Genomic DNA, 19,859 nt, shown 5'->3' with positions numbered 1-19,859 from the left:
GGATGCATTTTCTTGAAAGTAGTTCGTCAAAGAACTACGGATCTGAAGAATAACTGATGCGTCCGTTAGGAGAAATGGGTCCAGTCGCCATATTTTGGAAGTACTTGGTGTATCCAGGAATTGCAAAGTGATCATAATCGGGTGATGGTCTGAAAGGATCTTCGGTTCGATCGAGGCTGACTTCAAGGCGTATAAATCTTGTTGCGAAAGAAAGAAATAATCAATTCTTGAATGGCGTTTGTGAGGCGCAGAGTAAAAGGTGTAATCTTTGTCCGAAGGGTGCAAAGTACGCCATGCATCATGTAGGAGAAGGTCTTTCAATTCAATTTTAATTTGCTTAAGTGCTTGAAACGGGATGGATGAGACCCCCGAAGATGTATCTTCCAATGGGTTCAATGCTACATTAAAGTCGCCGCCTAGAATCACAATACCCGATTGAAATGTAGCAAGTAACTTAGCTATGTTACGAAAAAATCCTACTTGTGCTGTATTGGGACTATAAATGTTGACTAAGGTAAGTGGTTTATTAAAGAGGGTGCCTTTAAGAAAAAGGAATCTTCCCTCAGGATCCTCGAGCGATTCAGAAAGTTCAAACGGAAGAGTTTTGGAAAGTAAAATGGATACCCCCTTGGCTTTCACCTCCGTATTAACCGAATGGTATGCCGTGGGATAATGAACATTGGAGAATCTAGGGACTTGGTCTGCTCGGAAATGAGTTTCTTGGATAAAGAGCACATCTGCACGAAGGCTTTTCATGTAGGTAAGAAGTTGCGAACGTTTTTCAGGTACGTTTAGGCCCCTCGCGTTAAGAGAGGCCACGGAAAGTGTGCGAATTGACCGATTCGATGTGTGGTTGTTCGTCATTGTGTAATCTACCCAAAAGGGTTGCTTAAGGGCAATATGTGTACCAGAAAAGTATCACGCGGGTAGGGAAAAAAAAAAAAAAAAAAAAGGGGGGGGGGAGGGGTAGAGGGGGGCAGGGGTGATGAAAAGGGGAGTAAAGAATAGTATAAAGACTGTAAAGAGACTAGTATGAATTAACAGAACAGTTAAAATAGAGACGGAATCATAAAGGAAAGATTCAAGAAATTTGAAGAAGAAGAAAGGAAGTGTTAGGTGTATGCCCCATAAACCCAAATGTATGTATGAGGCTATTTCCCTTCCACTTACTTTAAAGATTATATTCCAGAGGTAGAATAGACCAGCTACTCTATCTCATAGTACAGCTCCCAAGAATTGGTTATTTGCAAAATGTTATCTGGGAGTCTGAAATTAGAGTCGGAGGGTATTCAAACCCAGAGACGGCCGATTTGATAAAATACAGAATAATCTGAAAGAGGCCTAACTCTCCTGAGTAAAAGGTGTAGAGGGGAAGTAATCTAACATGAGGTGTCCTTGACACATAAACGTAGGTGGGAAATGGCTCATTGAAGACGAGAAATAAATAATGTGTAGCAGGGGGTGGATAAAGGCTAGAGTATTATATGCCAAAGCATATAGAGCAAAATGGTGTATGTATCCACGTGGACCGTATCAAAGCTCAAGAACAGTGAAGTGTAACTATATGAGTGGAATTGAATGTGTACCAGAGAAAAAAAAAAAAAAAAAAAAAACCCCATAAGTTATGAGAGTATTACATGTGAATTTGGACAGATACTGAGAAAGTACAAGTCACTTGCGCATAGCTTAAATTAACTGTAAATATGTTTTGTTATCGCAGGTAAAACATAATGCAATCTATAATCTGTCTTTTCCGTAAAGATGTTGTAAACCAAGCTAAATAAACAACCAAGTCAACTAACGAGAGATTTCCATATGCCATCTCAATTGCGAATAAAGATATCTACTTCACATGAAACATTACATGACAGTAGCAACAATATCACTTATGAGTAAACTGGCGTGTAGGCCTCAGATCAAACCTCTACTTAAACCGTATTCTAGAGACAATAGAAATATGAGACCCAACGCGGGGATGTAATATATCGCTGAACACCCCGTTGCTTACCGAACAGATACAGGATGGTGGGGGGGATGTGTCCAAAAATCCGTGGCCCAAAATGATCCCGTTACTGATCAGAGCAGCTAAATTTTTGGGGCCAAACTAGACCCGACCACAGAATAGACTGTTAACGTAAATATCAAATATGACGGTCCCAACTCCCATAGCTGAGATAGCACCCTAATCATATCTAAGTAGAAGGTATGTAATAAGCCAGGGCCCAAATTGCATATTGAGGCATTTCCCATTGCTATGCAGTACGCAAACCATTTAAGGAGAGCGATGGGGACGTGCGAGAATACTATTAAAATATTGTTTACAATGATCAAACCAAAAGATAAGGGTCAGAGATATTTATGTATAACGGTACATGAAGGTGGTCCGGAGTCCCAGGAATCCAGATTACAGCATCATGTCTTAGTATACAGTAGGAGCGAAATACGCCTCTCCGTGCAATAATAAGCCATATGGGCTGCTATCCTCTGTCAATACAGTAACTATATGTGTAGAGGCTAGGCCCAAGGCGAATCAGAGTTTATAGAGAGATAGACATGACATATAACTTTCAAAGACCATAATATTAAGATTCAAATAGTAGGATCATAAAGACTCCCCAACCACCTGTAACACGTTCTCAATATAGTGGGATCCAGAGAGGCAGGCCGCAGCCCAAACAAGGGCTTAGCCCGCATCTCTGGATCCCAACAGCGTTTGCGCTCCTATATCCGACAGGGTTCATCATGTATTATGTTGGGCCTTTACTTACCACGCTAGTAAATTGTAGCACTGGTAAGGAAATTCACAAGAATATCAGTAGGGTTGTCCTGACCTAGCTCATCAATACCACAACCGAGGGTACAACAACAATTATATGCCAGCAAGACAAATATATATCACTGAGAAATAATATACGTAAAAGTTTTAACAACGTGATACGATACACATACCCTTAAGTCCAGACTTCAGGTATACCAGAGAAGTTAGATATGACATATAACGGAACCTAGAATACAAAGAGAAGCGCATACTCGATCCACTAGAGGAGTAGTCTCGAAGTGCGGGGTTGCTTATACCCCTTCGCCTTAGTAGGTGGTAGCGGGGAGAAGTTATTCATGGCGCGCCTTGCGGTGTGCAGGTGATGCTGGTAGACTGTCTCCAGTAATAAGCCTCCTACGAACCGGGGAAGTTGAGGCTTGAAGTGTTAACTTGCGTCGTCTGTCTCCGCTCGAGGGGCCAGTAGATTGTGCTTCCATAGGGCATTCATCTGGCTGCGATTGTAGAAAAGGTTCAGTGGACCAATTTGGAATGTCAGGTAATGGGATACTCAAGATTTCACAGAATGGTGCAAGATCCTCCGGAAACCTCATGAGAGCTGATCTCCCCAAATGTGTTGCAGAGAGACCAAACGGGAACTTCCAACGGTAGGCGATACCTTTAGAGCGAAGTAGATCTAGTAAAGGGCGTAGGTCTTTCCTGCGTTGTAGGGTAAGATGGGAAAGATCTTGGAATAGTTTAATTTCGGAATCCTGGTATAACAAGCGTTGTTTATCTCGAGCTCTGCGTAATATGTCCTCTTTAAGTCGGAAGTCGACTAGACAGCAAACTATATCTCTCGGTGGGTCAGAATCTCTGCCTTTAGGACGCAAAGCCCTGTGGAGGCGTTCAAACTCAATTGGAGATTCATGTGGTCTTTCTAAAAGATCATTAAAGATGGAGAGAAGAGTTTGGGCAAGGTGGCTAGGCTCAATTGCTTCTGGTACACCGCGCACCCTTAAATTGTGTCTTCTTCCCCTATTATCCAAATCTTCGATGTGACGATCGAGTTCTCTTAGGTGCATGGTGTGTGTGTCAACCTGCTTACGCATATCATGGATAGCAAGGCCTTGCATATTAACTTTATCTTCTACCATGTCCAGCCTATAGGCTACTGCCTGTAAGTCAATGTCTAGCTCAGCTATTGCCGAGGAAAGAGACTCTTTGATATCCGACGCAACCGCTTTCAAGTCTCCTATGGTGAGGTGAGCAGGTTCAGAACGACCCGCTGCGGCAGCCGCCGCCATGCTCAAAGGCTGAGAAGAGAACTCCTTTGCAGGCGAATGCAATGGGGATGCAAGGGCGGATGAATCCACGTGATCCGGAGTGTGAGATCGAAATAATTCCGGAATGCTGCGATTAGCCGGACCACCTGTACGGCGAGGGGATCTGGAGCGAGGAGTGACAGCCTTCTTATCTGCTTTCCCCATGTCGGCAGCGACTCTTGATTCTGATTGCGTAGCCCCACCTACGTGTGTCAAGGCTCAAGGAATTATATTACCATTTTCTCTGGGGTCAGACTGTGTCCCCCAAAACTAGAAAGTGAAAATAGGGATAGATAGTGGAAAACAAGCCCTAGGTTGTACTGTACGTCTCCACGTGCTTGAGATTAAAGGCGAGACAAGGAAGACACTTATTTTGCTGTGGAAATGCAGTGACTATTGCTGCCTTTCCTGTATATGAATCTGTGGGTGATGTAACGACCGTAAGCCTAATCTCAGCACAGCTTCCTTTTTTTTATGGGCTGTAGCAAGGTCTCCGCAATAAGCCGGTGTTCCCTGGGTTTGTGTGGGGGATGTCTCGATGGACTCCGGAATGCCGGTAGTTGTCTGAGGGATGAGGTATGCGTGCTAGGCAAGTGATCCTCCTTTGGGTGTGATTGCAGCCAGCCTGTGTAGGGTGGGAAAGGTCCTGGGCCCACTAGGCCGCATTAATCCTCGCCACCCCTGTATCCCATATGGGGGGGAGGGAAGGTGATCAGGATGCTCCTCCAGGACGTCCTGACAGGCACGGAGGGATGACAGGCAGCAGACCACAGAACGAGCGGGAGGGGGGGTTATCAGTCCTCCCCCTTCCTGATCCTGCACCCACCTTCACACCACCGCTGACCGGCCCGTCGTGCACCAGAGGGCTCCGCGGCTCCACTCGGCCGCAACAGGCCGCACCAGATCGCCACCCCAGAACGGCTCGGAGGGATGACAGGCAGCAGACCACAGAACGAGCGGGAGGTGGGGGTCATCAGTCCTCCCCCTTCCCGATCCTGCACCCACCGTCACACCACCGCTGACCGGCCCGTCATGCGCCAGAGGGCTCCGCGGCTCCACTCGGCCGCAACAGGCCGCACCAGATCGCCACCCCAGAACGGCTCCAAAAGCGCCTCCGGCTGCCCGGCCGCAACGTAGCAGGGACGGGTGAGTAATCCGCTCAACCCTACCCTCTCATACGACCTGGATGCCAGTGGAGCATATATCGAGCCGCCGGAGCTCCAGGTCATGCGACTTGTCCGGTCGCCATCTTGGACACGCCCCCGCGGCGTTCTTTCATGTTGGTCCATACATCATGCCAGTGGATACCCCCCCAACAATCTGTTTTGCCTCCGTAATATGGGTTACTGATTCTTTCCTCTTACTGTTATATTGCACTATTCTCGTTTACCCACATGGATCATAACCACCTCTATAATCTTTTTTTTTTTTTTTTGTCTATGTACTTGTACTTGTTTCTTATCCTTCTCATGCTCTGTTTGTTAAATTTATGTAAAATAAGACAAATTTGCTTTTAAATGACGATGCATAATCCCTCTCATAGTTGGATTCAGGCCCGGAGTCCCGGAGGTAGCCGCCAGCATCGGGACTGCGGACAAACGGGCTCCGCTTCCATCCCGGTACACGTCTAGCCTGATGAACGCCCAGCACAGGCGTGTGTTTTCATGTCCCCTGCAGGACTAGGTGTATGGCGCCAATGCGTCTGACCGGTAGTGATGTTACTGACTGGGCACTGGTGGGAGGCACTGCTGGGCACTGGAGGGTGGCACTGCAGGGCACTGATGATCAGTGCCAATCTGCTGTGTGACAGCTGCCGGTTATCGGCAGTATTTTGCTCCCGCCTCGACAGCGTGAAGAAAGTGCTGCCGATAACTGGCAACTGTATTTACTCCATGATCTGCTGTGTCATTGAACACAGATGATCATGTGGTAAAAGGCTGCTATAATTGATCTTTTACCTCATCCCGTGATCACCGGGTGAGTGCCACTGGGGGCGCAGGAGGGCGTGTTCTGGGAGGACATTATATGACGCCCTGCCATAACTGGATAACCGCTCTGTAGCCGTCATTCGGCTATAATGTGGTTAGCAAGTGGCTAAAGCTGGAGAGTTCAAAATCTGGTGCAGCTCTGCATAGAAACCAATCAGCTTCCAGGTTTTTTTGTCAAAGCTTAGTTGAACAAGCTGAAGTTAGAAGCTGATGTGCTACCATGCACAACTGCATCAGATTCTGAGTGCTCCAGTTTTAGTAAATCTACCCCGGTATGTCTTGAAAATTTTATTTAATTTTTAGGGTTTTCTTTAAACTGCTCACCCCTGGATTGGGTAGACTAGCTTTTCAATTCCATATTCAATATCAACCTCTGATTTAAAAAATCCTTTAGCTTGCCAAATAACTTTTTTAAATAAAAAACAATTTAATTGCATGCCGTGATGTGATCATTGGGTCTCTGTGCTACTTTGTGCAGTGATGGCAAATCATGGCTAGCGGGAGGGACCATATAAGTAGCATCCAAATATCAAAATGCCCTAATACAATGCCTTGCACCATATGAATGCATGGGGTCAGTTAATTCAATAGCAGTGCAACAACGGATATACATTTTTCTCTCAACCTGTGTATTTTTAGAACCCCTGGCATTTATATGACAATTGATTTGTCACATGTACTTACTTCTTTAGGGCCCAATTTATATACTTAAAGCCCAGTGAGCAAAATCTTCATCAGCTGTGTAGGCCCTCGTGAATATTTATGTCTGTCTATATGATGGCACCTTCATCTTAACACTGAATTTTAAAAAGGTGAATCTATTGGCAACAACTGTTTTTGCACAATTGGAAGTGACAAAGGTTTAGTTATGGATCATTTGTCAGCTTTCAAATATATTTTTGCGCTATTTGTTGTGACCGACCTGCTTTACTACATGCTGTTCTCCATCAGAGATTGACAAATTGTGAAGCTTTTTAGTGAGTTAGGCTATCTGCCATGATGTGTGTGTGTGGGCATGTGGGCGATCATCTGTCCTTCACCACAGATAATTGCTCAGTAGATGATAACATCCATACAGGGGTGGACCACTGCAGCCGCTGTCAGGCTGTCAACTATTTGCATCCACCTGTCAGTCCATTGGATTCTTGCAGCATCTGGCACAGGTACCATATGACTCTGGTTTTTGTCTACATTTTTACAATATTAAGGTCTACTGTTAAGCTGGCTTTAGATAAAATAATATGGGGGAATCTAACTCAGTGGTGGTAGCATTGTCCACCATAGTCAAAACTGTGCTCCAGGGCTTGCTGGCCCACATTTATGTCAAGTAAAGTTTCTTACGTCAGGATTCCCACACAAAAAGCTAAAAAGGAAAAAACATCTGCGATCCTATTGATCGATGTGGAAAAGGCATTTGACAGGGTCAACTGGGGGTTTATGTTTGACACGCTTGAAAAATTGGGGCTGGGACCTAAAATGATGAATTGGATAAAAGGATTATATAAGAACCCATCAGCGGCAGTAAAGGTAAATGGAACCTTATCCCAGTTTTTCAGGATTAATAACGGAACTAGGCAGGGTTGCCTCCTCTATCCTATGTTGTTTGTGTTGTCATTTGAACCACTGTTGGAGAGGATCAGGAAAAGTAATGACATAAAAGGGTTAAAAATAGGAGATAGGGAGCACAAAGTCGCTGCTTATGCAGACGACATGCTGTTCTACATGGCTAACCCTAGGACAACTTTGCCCAACTTAATGAAAGAACTAAAACAATATGGAGGAGTATCAAACTTGAAGATAAACCCGGTTAAATCGGAAATCCTAAATATCAATCTTGCAGTCACAGAAAAGCAAAGATTACAAAATGTGTTCCCTTTATCCTGGAGGAAAAATGAAATAGGATATCTTGGAATAACATTAACGACTTCGGTAAAAAGCATATACCAAATAAACTATATTCCCCTGATAAATTAAATAAAAGACGAGCTGAATAGACTAGTAAAAGGGGGGGCATCGTGGATTGGAAGAATTAATTTGGTCAAGATGGTGATACTCCCAAAAATTCTGTATAAGTTTCAGATGCTCCTGATATCTTTACCGGGAACTTTCTTTGTAATAATTAGAAAGATGATTACGAAGTTCATATGGGAAAATAAGAGGCCTAGGATTGGTTATAAAGTGTTATGCAGAGTGAAAGCAAATGGAGGACTGGAGTTACCGAATATAAAGTATTATACAGCTGTAATATTGTCATGAGTGATAGATGTTTTTTTAATTCACGAGGGAAAAGTTGGGTAAAGATAGAAGGGGAATTAAGTAAATCACAATTGGATAAAATGATTTTGATTCCTCACGGGTTTCGTACATCAGATGTAGAAACGACTAAGATAGTGTTGGCTACATGGGACAGATTACACAATAAGGAAAAATGGGAATTTTAATTCACTATTGATACCACTAGTGGGAACAGATTTTTTTGCACCAGGAAATGTTAAAATAAGTGGAAGATGGATAAAGGATAAAAACGGATGCTTTAAAGCTATTATAAAAGGGGGGGGGGGGAGATTATGCACGTTTCAGAATAGAATAAGGATTTGTTTGTTAGAATAGATGAATGGAAGTATAACCAGTTGTCTCATTTCGTTGCAAATTTACGACAACCATTTAGGGATGTAGGAGAAATAAACCCGTTTTGAAAAACTAATGAATGCTGAATTAAGCCCAACACACATCACCTCTAGGATATATAAAATCCTTGTGGACTAGATGATGTAGAGCCCCCTGGATATTTAAGTAAATGGGAAAGGGAACTAGGAATAAAAATCAACTCTCATCAATGGGAAGGTATTTTTAACCTAACACACAAGGTAATAAACATGCGCACAGTAGAGATGAACTACAAATGCTTGGCAAGATGGTATTTAACACCCAGTATAACCCATAAGCAGCAAGGGGAAAGCTCTCCATGGTGCTGGAGAAGATGTGAAGAAAAGAGCAATATGGAGCACATCTGGTGGAGTTGCCCGAGGATACAGGTTTATTGGAGGGAAATAGTGTATTATATCAAGGAAATATGTGGGGTAGATATTCAAGGGGACCCACTGAAATGTTTATTCTACTATTCTGAGCCCATGGCGCAAATAGGAATAAAGTATTGTACCATTTAATCAGTGCAGCAAAGGGTTTGATACCAAAATTTTGGTTAGTGGCAGAGGTTCTGAGGGTGGTGGATTGGATAGATAGAGTGGAAGGCATTTTCAGAATGGAAGAACTGAGAAGTTTCGAAGAGGAGAAGATGGGAATATTTAAAAGAATATGAAGTGTTTGGTTAAATTTTAAAAATGCAGAATCTTATACAAAACTAATTAAAGTAAAGGAGGTAGCTTGTGAAATCATGATGAGATTGGTCAGAATAACAAATTATGGAGAAATGGATACAGATAGAGAAAGATAAGACAATAATTGGGGGGATGAAGGGGTTATAGAATGTATTTATTCATTTAGGGGAGAAAAGAAAAAAGTATATTTTGGAAGATTGAATGTTTTAATGTTGTTTGTATAAGTATGAAATAAAAAGTTAAAAAAAAAAAAAAAAGAAGATTCCCACACATGGGTTTCAGCTTCATGCACCATTCAAAGCAAAAACAGGAAAAGGACAAAATAATATTGAAAGAGAAGTTTAGTTTTTCTTTCCCCAAATTATACTTTTCTAGCTGGATGCAGCATTGGTCCGATGCTGGCACTAAGTGTGAGAACTCAGCAATCACATGACTGCTGATCGCTGAGCTCTCAGTGCTGTCTGCTCTGCCACCCCTCACACGCTCACTGGAGTGCTGGGCTGTGGAAGGGGAAGGAGCGGCTAGCTCAGGCTCGATGAGCGGCTGAGCCAGGTGCCGCTCCAGACTTTGGGGTGGATTGGCAGACTTTAAAGTTGGGATTTTTCCCCAGCCTGGAGCAACTGAGCAATGTCAGCCGACAGCGCGCTTCAGCCCACTGTCAGCTGAAAATGGGTCACAGGAGTGCAGAACGAACTGCACTCCTGTTGTTATCCATAGAAGAAGTACAGCCAAAAGAGCTGTCTTCTTCTGTTTATGGCACTGCTGCTCAGGCCTTTTTGCCTTGGTCCACCAGACCAATTAACAGCACACCTGGTTGGTGTGCACATCCTGGCCTCTCCTCTAGTGGAGTCTCCTGGCACCCCTCTGAAGCCCTCCTGTATCCTCGCCTGAGACCTTCTGGCTTTTAGATGGAGCACACCTGTCTCCTCAGTGGGGCACACCAATCTACTGGATGAAGCCTCGAGCTATGGCCAAGCCTCTGGTTATAAAGGCTATGCACACCTGTACACACACCCCATGTGATGGTCTTCAGCAAGACCTAGACACTGTGTTGGAGGCTTCTCTCCCAAAGTTCTTTGAATCCTCTGAACCTTAAAACCCAACCTGAGGACTACAAAACCCAGAGAAAGCTTAAAAAACTGTTTTCTTTGCTCAGAATTGATATTCTGGAGACCCGCTCTCTGCATTCGTGCAAACCCTTTGTTATTTTTGCCTAATTTTACACAGTGGCAGGGCCTCGCACTGTCAGAATACTATAGGAAAGTCGGCCATACAGGTACATTGGACTACCCTTGTGCCACTCAATGCATCACCTAATGTGTATAAATTAAATGGAAACTGTATGTGTTTAGGCCCATGGAGCAGAGTGGGGAGCCATACACAGACACCTTTAGTGATGTCATAGGCCTCATGCACTCCTGTAAGTTTAAAAATGTTTTTTGCCCTGCAGGAGTTTGGAGCATCAAAATTGTGGTAAAAAGCCTCATTTTTGCATAAGCGTCAATGTGTGTTAACATGTTCTCCTGCCTCTTGCATTTCTACATCCTATTGGTCAGAACTCTAAATGCATTAATGCAGGAATGCGCTCTTGAGCATTTTTTTTAAGTTCAAAAGTTCATCTCCTGACCACACAAGTGATTTATTTATTATTTTTTTTCAATGCCTGTAAACTCCCCTGCTACTAAACTGAAATGCCTAAAGTGTGCATGGACACATAGGCTAACATGGAGGGGAGTTTATAAAAAAAAAATCACACGCTCAAAGAAGCAGCTTTTTTGATCCACAGTGTGCATGAGGCCTTATGGGAAAATTATTAGCATCAGAAAAGGTTTTATTACCCGTCCGATCACTTCCCTTCTAATGAGATTTGTGTGGCAGTGTCTGCGATATCCAGTATAAAGTGTACAAGGATAAAGGGATCACCGCACACAAGCTTTAATCAAAGGTATCTTTATTACAGCATCATAAGGTGTATGATAGGAGCCACCATGAAAATGAGTTCTGTATATCACAGGAAAGCAGCACATACTAATATTACAAGGCTTTCTGTGATGCACACAAGAAGCTTTTTATGTTGCTATAATCTTTTGATTAAAGAATGCGTGCGCTCTTTATCCCTGAACTGTATATTGTTAAGCCATCCTCCTAAAGTAGTATTAAAGTAATTTTTTTTCTTAAATCAGATAAAAATACCAAAACACACACATAATAAATATATACATATATAAATATACATTTTTCCAGTATATCACCTCTCACATTGTTTGTAAATATTTTATTATATCTTTTCATGTGACAACACTGAAGAAATTAAGCTATGCTACAATGTAAAGTAGTGAGTGTACAGCTTGTATAACAGTGTAAATTTGCTGTCCCCACAAAATAACTCAACACATAGCCATTAATGTCTAAACTGGCAACAAATGTGAGTACACCCCTAAGTGAAAATGTCCAAATTGGGCCCAGTTAGCCATTTTCTCTCCCCGATGTCATGTGACTCGCTTGTGTTACAAGGTCTCAGGTGTGAATGGGGAGCAGGTGTGTTAAATTTGGTGTTATCACTCCCACTCTCTCATGCTGGTCACTGGTAGTTCAACATGTCACCTCATGGCAAAGAAGTCTTTCAGGATCTGAAAAAAAAAAAATTGTTGCTCTACATAAAGATGGCCTAGGCTATAAAAAGATTGCTAAGACCATGAAACTGAGCTGCAGCACAGTGGCCAAGATCATACAGCGGTTTAACAGGACAGGTTCCACTCAGAACAGGCCTCGCCATGGTTGACCAAAGAAGTTGAATGCACATGCTCAGCGTCATATCCAGAGGTTGTCTTTGGGAAATAGACGTATGAGTGCTGCCAGCATTGCTGCAGAGGTTGAAGGGGTGGGGGATCAGTCCTCAGACCATATGCCGCACACTGCATCAAATTGGTCTGCATGGCTGTCGTCCCAGAAGGAAGCCTTTTCTAAAGATGATACACAAGAAAGCCCTCAAACAAGCAGAAGACAAGCAGACTAAGGACATGGATTACTGGAACCATGTCTGTGGTCTGATGAGACCAAGATAAACTTATTTGGTTCAGATGGTGTCAAGCATGTGGGGTGGCAACCAGGTGAGGAGTACAAAGACAAGTTTGTCTTGCCTACAGTCAAGCATGGTGGTGGGAGTGTCATGGTCTGGGTCTGCATGAGTGCTGCTGGCACTGGGGAGCTACAGTTCATTGAGGGAACCATGAATGCCAATATGTACTGTGACATACTGAAGCAGAGCACGATCCCCTCCCTTCAGAGACTGGGCCGCAGATCAGTATTCCAACGACCCTAAACACACCTCCAAGATGACCACTGCTTTGCTAAAGAAGCCGAGGGTAAAGGTGATAGACTGGCCAAGCATGTCTCCAGACCTAAACCCTATTGAGCATCTGTGGGGCATCCGCAAACGGAAGGTAGAGGAGTGTAAGGTCTCTAACATCCACCAGCTCTGTGATGTCATCATGGGGGAGTGGAAGAGGACTCCAGTGGCAACCTGTGAAGCTCTGGTGAACTCCATGCCCAAGAGGGTTAAGGCAGTGCTGGAAAATAATGGTGGCCACACAAAATATTGACACTTTGGGCCCAGTTTGGACATTTTGGACACTTTACACTGTTATACAAGCTGTACACTCTGTATAATTTACATTGTAGCAAAGTGGCATTTCTTCAGTATTGCCACATGAAAAGATATATAATAAAATATTTACAAAAATGTGAGGGGTGTACTCACTTTTGTAAGATACTGTATGTATGTGTGTGTGTGTGTATATATATATGTATATATATATATATATATATATATATATATAATGTATGTATTTTTTTTTTTTTTTGCCTTCTCTGATCTTGGTTTTTCAGATGTACCCTGACCACAATGCTTGATGCTCACTGTCTCTGTGCCTCCCATGTAGGAGCTCAGAGAAGGACTGACAGCCAGCAAAAGGTAAAGGCACTAGAAAAGTGTAGGAGCAGCTGTCAGTCACCGCTGTGGCGGTGTTCCGAGCGGCTGCTTGTAGACTTGGAGCACAGAGCTTGTAGCAATCGTGCACACAGAGGAGGATACAAACCTCCATTTTGTTAGGAATTTTCCATGTTGTACCATTTCTCACTCCCAAAGTAGGCTGCCTCCTCCAATCATCCCCCCCCCCCCTCGCTGTGGAGTGACATGTGGACTGAGTGATGACAGAGGTCACAGGCAGCCAAAGCACAGCAGGAGAGCTCCAAGCTATAGAACCCCCAAGGGAGCTGGGGTCTAGCTGTCTGTTAGTTGTGCAATCTGGGTATCATAAAAGCGTAAACTAAGCCCTTCACTGAGTTCAAAGACATTCCAGAGAAGTAATAAACTAGACACCACATTCAACATCCATTTTCCCCAATGATTTCATATCTTGGAATATGAGAGACTTACATAAAAACCAGGCATACCGTCAGATTGGTTAAGTTAATACAAATCGTTTGGTATATTACATTCCCTAGCTGGAATATGTAGGAGGGCAGGAAAGTATATCTCCTAAACCCTTCAAGTGTATATGACATGTTTCATCTCTAACCATTCCGCAGATGCTGCTGAGTATTAATATACTAGTGCCCAGGCTGCCAAATGCCCCAAGGAAAAGTTATGGGCCATAATATAAGCTAGAAGGGATTTTTGTTCTAGCTTGGGTCTCTGCCCCAACACTCCTCCCCAAATGAGGCAATTGGCTCTCTGCTGTAAGGAGACACCCTGCTGAGATCCTAGAAAAAGGCTGTTATGGTGTGTGTGAGAGAGAAAAGAAGATCTCCTGTTTTTTTAACATCGAAACTGACAGCAGAGACAAGAAATCCTTTTGACTTATGAAACTTGAAGCTGCTTAAACCAAGGCTGACTGGCAAGTACTTTAACCCTCTAAATTCCTCTCTGTTATCTCTTTGCTGTGTTATTGTTTTCTTTATATATATATATATATATATATATATATATATATATATATATAGGCTACATCTTTTTATGTAAATATTTTGATTGCACCCTTTTGACCTTTTAGTAATAAATCTTACTTTCTGAAAGTGAACCGTTTCTAAAGCTCTTTAATGCAAATTACGAATTCCTGCCACTGAAGAGCGCTACTGTGTGTTTAACCCTCTGTATAACCTGCCTTCGGTGACAGTGGTATACAGACGATTACTTCAACCATCATAGTTTTATCACTGATATTGCCGAGTTTCCTCTTTCTCTGTACAAAAAGGAGGTGGTGGCAGTGTGAAGGGTTAATTGCGTAATTAACCTAACCCAGTAACAATCGCGCTCAGGCTGCCGGTACATCGATTGTGGTCTGTTAGCTGGAAAATCGTTGTGCAGGGTGCGGCTGGGCATGGCATTGTTACGCACGTGACATCGCGGTTTTAGATTGGCTAGTCCTTCGGTCAAGAGTTTGGTGAGAAGGGCAGGGGTCTGACGCCGCAATCGTCACAGAGCTGTGCTTATAACAGAGATTCATCCAGGACTCCTTAGATCCCGGGGCACAGAGAGTGGCTCAGCCAGGGGAAACCCGAAAAAAAACCAAGAGGTATTGAACCCCAAATCAGAAAGGTATTATATTGCAGCTTACCAATTAGTAAGTTTCTTTTGGCTTGTTTCCTTCTGTTTTCACCTGGTGGTATGATCAGTAACTCATCTCCAGTATTAGTGAGACACCACTCTGAAGGAATGAGTACAGGACATCAGCATGCTCAGTCTGGGGGGAGAGGAGTGTTAAATGTATTAGCAGATTAAAAACCAATAACAAAATGAAGCCAAACTCCAGCTCACACTTTATAATCCATTACAGTAACCGCGTTTTTCCCTTTGGGGGTAAAGATTTAACATGAATAAACAGAAGCTGATCATTTTAATCACCCCTGCCAGTGTTAAGTGGTTTGTCTCATCCATGTAAATTGATACATTCTTCTTAAGAGTTTGCGCTGTGAAAAACAATAGACTTGCTGGTTTGATTACCAGATGAAAATAGAAGAAATAAAGATTAAAAAAACTAATGCAGCCATCACATCTAATCTGTGAATGGATGATGTGGCCATGTGGGCGGAGCTCCGCACAGCTGTGCGTGCTCTTTTCAAAAAGTGAGAGCTGGTACGGCGGACTTCTCCCTGTACTGCTGTCACACAGAGGCAGCAGATCGCTGAGCCACTGCAGAAGCAGGAACATGTTACATGTTCCACCCTAAAAATGGTGGATTTGAAATTAAAGGTGAACGTATCCTTTATCCCTTTTGCTGCCAGAGTACGTTTCGCATTTTGTGCACGTTTTAAAAATCATTTAGGCCTGAAGATTACACAAAACCCCCAAACATATATTTTCTGTGGCAGAGACCCTAGAGAATAAAATAGTGGTAGTTCCATTTTTTTACATCACAGGACATTACCGCAAAAGTCTAGGAAATGCAAAATTGCAGTAAAAAAACACAATTATTGACTGGAAAATCTGTCGATGGGGACCCAGCAGTGACATCATACAGTACATGTCACTTCCGGGTCAGGTCAAGAAGGGGAGGAGAGTGGACGTGTGTCCACTCAACTCCTTCCCCCGTTGCTATACTGATCCCAGGCCCACAGATGGGCAAGTAGAGCCTGGGATACGGGGCAGGGGCTGCTTGCCCTTAAACAAAGAGAAAAAAAAAACACCTGCTCAGCGCCGGAACAACGTGTCCTGGGCCTCGGGCAATACAAATCACACATCCCTGCTTTGAGTTTTGTTGTTAATTTTTTTAACTGATTTTAAGAAAAAAGTTTAATTTAATACCACTTTAATGTTTTTAGATCAGCATGTGAAAGATTGTTGCTTATTACTGCAATGCAGTCATATTGCATATACAAACTAATGCAGGTCTTTTTTTACTTTTTTCCCTTACCTAAGTGCTGCAACAAGGATCAGAATACCCAATGCTGCCAGCACAAAGGAAAGTCAGAGCGTAACTCTCACCCAAAACAGCGGCTTGGTTCTCTAGTGGTTTACCATGCCCAACACTGCTCCAATGAACATTTCTGTTCAGGGAGTGAGAGTGCTGTTGATTGGAGCAGTGTTTGATAAGGTGTGTAGGATCACTGAAGAGCTGGCCCACTGTTTTGTGTAAGACAATCTCGGCCTCACTCTTAGTGGTGTAAAAAAATTAAACCATCCCCATATTTATTACTGTATATGCAGCATGACTGTATTATAGTAATAGGTAATGAGAGTTCAATTGGGCTTTATTGTGTAATAGTGCATATTTAGGCCGGCCATAGATGGTTCGAATCTCGGCTGGTTCAGCGGGGATCGGTCGAGATTCGAACCATGCGTGGGCAGGTTGATTGTACCTTGATTGTTGTACGACTTGGGTACAACCAGCATGTCGGATTTGTCATGTGATAATTGCTAGCACCTATAGCCACTAGCAATAATCATGTGTTCTCCCACTCAGGACGTCTCCCTGCCTAACCCACCCCAGAAGAACACCATATATCTGCAGGAGGAATATCTCATCAACACTGACTAATACCTTTTTGGAAAACATTTTCTAGGGAAATTCTCAGATTTCAGATATTTTGCTTGATTTGTGTATTAACACATGCAATTGCAACAATTGTTAAATGATGAAAAAAACATTAATTTGATAATGAATATGAAAATGATTAGTATGTAGACCAAGAAGTAAGTTATTATATAAGAGGTTAACTTCCACAGCTTTACCATTCGGAATAATATAAGTTACTGATGGTTATGTAATGTTGTCGCTCTAAAGGGCATTGTTTATAGTACTTAATTAGGGATAAATGTTATAGCACATCTATTTGAAAAGATACGTGCATTAAAGACTATATTATTTAGAGATGACATCTATGCGAATATAAAACACACACATGGATGCATCTCTGTAATGTTAATACATCCTCCCATGTATTAAATGTAAGTTGTATAAGTAACTGAATTTAACCCGGTGTCCCACTATTGAGTCCCTGTACGGAAGGGCTGGAGTATGAGAGGAAGTAGCAGCATAAAGAAGCATGCTGATAGGAAGAGAAAGCAGAATTACAGAGAAGTTACCTCATCTCTGTGCTGCTTCTCTACGTTCACTGTCCAGTCACAGGCTGGGGGTAGGTACAAAATGACCTTGGCTCAGAGGAAGTGGCTTGAATGATGCTGGCCATCAGACTGAGGACTTCAGGCAGGAGAAAAAAAGTGCTGTAGGGGAAATCTCTGGGTTACAAGTGAATCTAACAAAAGCTGTCTTGTATCTTTAGGTGGGCTACTTATATTTATCCTGCTATTTTGGCTGTTCTGTTTTAAATATGTGCAGACACTTTTTCACTTTGCTATGAATGTCATTGCCATTTATGCTGTCATACCGTCACTTTGCACCATTATTTAAAAGGCAGATCTTACCACTATTTACCAGTATTTTCTTTTAACTTACTACATGTCTAATGAGTCTCAAATTATGATCAGAATTGTGAGTATTTATAGTTCCATCAACCTTCATTTGTGTTCTTTACAAGGTGGAATGAAAAAAAAAAAAAACTCTGATATCCCATACATTCTACAAAAAAAATGTCCAACCTTTCTCTGATTTTTTTTTTTTTTTTTTTTTTTTGTTCCTTGGATGGACCTTGGGAAATGTGCCAAAATCACGCTTGTGTACCGATCCAATTTTCATAGATAGTCTAATTGCAATATGTGAATATCTCTTCTCACGTGGTGTGTACAGTCCCTTCAAACAGCAGAAGCATGAGATGATAGTGGCGAGTGGAAAATGGGAGTTGAAATGGGGGTATGGCAACTATTGGTAGAAGAGAGTGGAAAATGGAGCTGATGGTCGGGAATGGGGGTATGGCAACTACTGGTAGAAGAGAATGGAAAATGGAGCTGATGGTGGGGAATGGGGGTATGGGAACTAATGGTAGAAGAGAGTGGTAAATGGGAGCTGGTGGTGAGGAGTGGAGTTATGGTAACTAATGGTAGAAGAGAGTAGAAAATAAAGCTGATGGTGGGGATAAGGGAACTAATGATAGAGGAAAGTGGAAAATTAGGTTGATAGTGGGGAGTGGGAGTATATGAACTATTGGTAGAAAAGAATGCAAAATGGGCCTTATGGTGGGGTGTCAGGAATGGACTTGCCAATAACGGTGGGACTCACCTGCCTTGTGGGCTGCAGTACCAGGGCTGGCCAGCGGGTGCTCTCAGCAATCAGAGACTCACCCCTGCAGTCAGCCAAAACACCTGAAGCTGATTGCAGGGGTTGTATTTAAGGAATGGCCAGACTCAGTCAGGGCCTTGGTGTGTGTTTTTCCATGGGCCCCTGTATCTTGTAACCTGCATTCCTGTTCCTGTTTCTGCCTGACTTGTTGCCGACCCTGCCTGATCCTGACCTCTGCTGACTTCTCCTGTTTGATCATTGGCTTGTGACCCTGACCATTCTCTCCGCCTGCTCCTCCTGTACCTACCTGCCCGATAGTTATCGACCCGGCCTGCCTGACTACGTTGTGCTCTATATAAGTATGTACCTGTGTATCTATATAAGTTGTTTAGGTTTGGGTTTGATTCACCTTGTTGTATGTATTTGTGTTAGCTTGGGATTTGGTGCACTGCGTTTATATTTGTATTGTTAGTCTTAATAAATTGTCTTATTTATACCATATCTGAAGCCTACGTTTCCCTGTGTCAGTCCACACACTTTTGGTCACACCCGCATCCCTGACATGGGGAGTGGGGTTATGGGAACTAACAGTAGAGGAGTGTGGAAAATGGAGCTGATGTTGGGCAGTGGGGGTATGTGAAATAATGGTAGAGCAGAGTAGAAAATGGGAGCTGATGGTGGGGATATGGGAAATAATGGTAGAGGTGGTGGTAAGCAGTATGGCAACTGATGGTAGAAGAGAATGGAAAATAGAGCTGATGGCGGGGAGTGGGATTATGTGAACTAATGGTAGAGGAGTGTGGAAAATTGAGTTGATGGTGGGGAGTTGGGGTATGGGGAATGAAAGTATTGGAATGAATGGCAGAGGAGAGTGGAAAATGGAGCTGATGGTGCGGAGTGGGAGAAATAATGGCTGAGGAGAATTGGTCAAAAGTTAATAGCGGGACAGGCAGTGGTTGTTTATAGAAGGAAGAGGGTATGGGCAGAGGAGCATGTAGCTCCAGTGGAACTGTTCTGTGTTTTGTCTGTCACAGACACAACATAGAACATAAAGCTAATCACTCCTAATTAACAAAGGGTATGTACCCCATTGGTAATTAGGCTCACATTCAGCTTAAACTATAAAACAAAAATGTTTTGGCTTCAGATACATTTTAGATGTTTTGGCTTTAGATAAATTTTAAAGGCATTGTACACTTTTACATGTTTTTGTTGTTTTAATTAGGTATTCGTGTTCTATTTTCTCTTTTGCCTTACCTTGTACCTGATAAGAATTC

The 19,859-nt window shown here is 42.8% G+C and overlaps 1 protein-coding gene across 2 annotated transcripts in view; it reads left to right on the top strand.

Annotated features, from left to right (window-relative positions):
- The window catches only part of RND2 (Rho family GTPase 2), a 531,702-nt gene that overhangs the window by 77,539 nt on the left and 434,304 nt on the right, over window positions 1–19,859 (top strand). The window lies entirely within an intron of this gene.

The sequence above is a fragment of the Staurois parvus genome, unplaced genomic scaffold (genome assembly GCF_062004578.1).
Source record: "Staurois parvus isolate SC_StPar_1 unplaced genomic scaffold, SC_StPar_1.0 ptg000328l, whole genome shotgun sequence".
Classification (NCBI taxonomy): Eukaryota; Metazoa; Chordata; class Amphibia; order Anura; family Ranidae; genus Staurois; species Staurois parvus.
This window is presented reverse-complemented; position numbering and strand designations above follow the sequence as displayed.